Below are 1,480 nucleotides of genomic sequence, written 5' to 3'. Positions count from 1 at the left end.
GGATGCATATGGACCACCTTACCAAAGAGAGGAACCACTGAGAGTGAGAGGCCGTAGGCCTGATGATGAGTATTCAAGACGAGTAAGGCCATCAACTCTTCAGCTGAAACTGGTAAAGAAGTACGAAGTGTCGGGAGATCCATATGACCATGATTTAGGCAAGCAGTTCAAGCTGAGCAAGTGACTGACAAGCATACGCAAATTGAAGGATTTGGGCTCACTCTTGAGGGAAAGGCCCTTGCTTGGTTTTAGGCACTAGAGGCTTTAGATAAATCTTCTTTACGAGTTTTGGAAGAGAGATTCATTGCTGCTTTTTCCTTGATGGGGATTCAGCATGACACAGTAGCAAACATCTACTCTTTCAAGCAAGGCGAAACTGAGAGTGTTAGAGACTGTGTAAATAGGATGAAGCAGTACATTAATCATTGCCCAGAAGATGAGAAGCCCACCCAGAGTCGAGTAATTGATGCTAACGAGGACATGGCAAATGAGATGTGGGCAGCAGTTCATGAGAAAGTTAAGGAGAATATGTCCTCTATTATTTCACCTCCATTCTCTGAAGTGGATTTTACGAGGGGCACAGAAAATAACTTTAGACGCCCAAGCACCCAGGAGGAAGTTCAAATAATTGTTTCTCCTAGAAGTAAGCATACAATGAAAACCTTACCATCTCTATTTGGGAGAATATGAGAACTGTTCTCAAACCTTGAGGATACCCTCCATGCATAGAAGGTTTGCAAAGAGATGGATATGGGTATCGTGCAAGCTATTTTGTCAGCACCAGTGGCTTGTACCTTACCTTTGCTTGATTTGATAAAGCTTCGACCAGAGTTGTGGAATGATATTGCCACATGTTTGTCAGAGGAGGTATTGCTACAAAAGGGTCACCATCAATGTACTATACACCCTGAGACAAAGCATGTTATGCCAGTTCCTATCAACAAAGTAGGAAAATTTTGTGAGGACGATCAGGGAAATGGTACCCTCCCATTAGAAGTGCGAAAAGTAGCTTCAACTGCAATACTTGATAGTGGTGCAGGAGTGGGCATTGTGACAAGGTCCATTTGGAAAAATTGGGACAAACTAGCTATTAGGAGTACAAGGATGCGCTTGCAGCTAGCAGATGGAAGCTTAGAACATCCCATTGGGCTGCTAGAGAACATATTGGTCACCACATGTGGGATTGAATATGAGCACACATTTATAGTAGTGGATTTTGGAAAGCATCCAAACTATGAAGTGATATTGGGTAGACCATTCATGCGACAATTTCAAATGATTCAAGTTTGGGGATACAATTATTTGTCCCTTCGACATGATTCTGTCATCACAAGGGTCAACCTAATAATCACTCATATCGTGATGTAACACGGTCTCCAATAGATGAGTTTGATTCGGCTTCATCCTCAGGGGGGTCACTATATGTAAATCCTCTATATCACGTGCGTTCAAGGCCTATTTAAAAAGTCCCTTATCTGTG

The sequence above is a fragment of the Cibotium barometz genome, chromosome 17 (genome assembly GCF_041138505.1).
Source record: "Cibotium barometz isolate CiBa-2024 chromosome 17, ASM4113850v1, whole genome shotgun sequence".
Taxonomy (NCBI): domain Eukaryota; kingdom Viridiplantae; phylum Streptophyta; class Polypodiopsida; order Cyatheales; family Cibotiaceae; genus Cibotium; species Cibotium barometz.
The sequence above is the reverse complement of the archived record's forward strand: the minus strand, read 5'-3'. Positions refer to the sequence as shown.